At 40.9% G+C, this 1,332-nt stretch overlaps 1 pseudogene; it reads left to right on the top strand.

The window, feature by feature from the left end:
* The first annotated feature begins 650 nt into the window (after positions 1–650).
* LOC102839589 lies at positions 651–1,328 on the top strand (annotated as a pseudogene).
* Positions 1,329–1,332: the final 4 nt, after the last annotated feature.

Here is a 1,332-nt window from a genome sequence, read left to right as displayed (position 1 = left end):
AACTGACAATGCTGTGTTTTTGTCGTTGTTAAGTGCCTTAGAGTTTGTTCTGACTCGGAGCGACAATGCTATAAGGACTATTTTTCTGGACTCATGTTAGGCATATGCCACATCAATCTTTCCTGTTCCCAAACTGAGAAGGAGACCAATGTTTTCTAGTCAGGCAGAGTCAACCTAATGTCAGAATCTTCGTGGAGGCATTGTAAATACCTATGAGGAAATTGATAGGAAACATAATACAAAACAAGATATTCAAAAACTCAGTGATAACGGGAGAGTTGCCTTGTCATCAAACCTGAAGGAAATCAATAAAGACACCAGTATGACCCTAGGCAAAACCTAAAATTAATATCTTGGATGTGATTTTGACAATAGGTTTCTATATAATTCATTTATGCTTTTAATGTGTTTTATAAATAACTCAATATAAAAGGCCATCTTATACGTGACAAAACTAAACCCTTAGATTTTTGGAGACACAGGGGAGCGAAGGGCTCCTCTAATCAAGGGGCCCTGAAACAAGAAACAGCGGAGTTTGAGAAACCAGCAGCTGGAAGTTTAGCTGAAGCGGCCGCATCGGCTGAATTTCGGGGTCGGGAGTGGGGTCCGGGTCTTTGGCTTCTCGACTCAGTCCTGTTTCGACCTCAGACATGTCTTGGCCTATCAGAAATAGGAAGAATGTTGATTATTCAGTTTCAGGAATTTCATGATGCTGATGAAGATTAATGGAAGAGATTCAGATCCTCCAGCTAAGAAAATGATCATCTCCTCGACATGCTAAAATTAAGAGGAGGTCTGGAAATAATTCACAGGAAGATAGTGAGTACTCAGAAGAAAAAGATGTGAAGACCAAAAAGGATGAGTCACATAGCAGATGATAGCGAAGATGATAAAGAAGATCATAAAAATGTACGCCAGCAGCGACAGGCAGCTTCTAAAGCAGCTTCTAAGCAGAGAGAAATGCTTATAGAAGATGTGGGCAGTGAGGAAGAACAAGACAAAGATTCTGGCAGTGATGAAGACTTCCTAATGGAAGACGATGATGACATTGACTCTGACAGTTCAAAAAGAAAACCAAAATGATGGTTAAGAAATCTAAACCTGAGCGAAAAGAAAGGAAAATGCCCAAACCCAGGCTAAAGGTAACAGTGACGAAAATCCAGTGAAAGGCAAAGGGAAAGTGGGTCATCCCACGCCTTCAAAGGCATCAAAGGAAAAGACTCCTTCCCCCAAAGAAGACGATGAGGAACCAGAAAGCCCTCCAGAAAAGAAAACATCTGCCAGAAGTGTCTGAAAATGAAGCCCAGTCTGGTGATGATTTAAAGTGATGAT

Source organism: Chrysochloris asiatica, unplaced genomic scaffold, assembly GCF_000296735.1.
Source record: "Chrysochloris asiatica unplaced genomic scaffold, ChrAsi1.0 scaffold00113, whole genome shotgun sequence".
Classification (NCBI taxonomy): domain Eukaryota; kingdom Metazoa; phylum Chordata; class Mammalia; order Afrosoricida; family Chrysochloridae; genus Chrysochloris; species Chrysochloris asiatica.
Note: the sequence above shows the minus strand (reverse complement) of the source record. Positions and strands in the feature narration are given on the sequence as shown.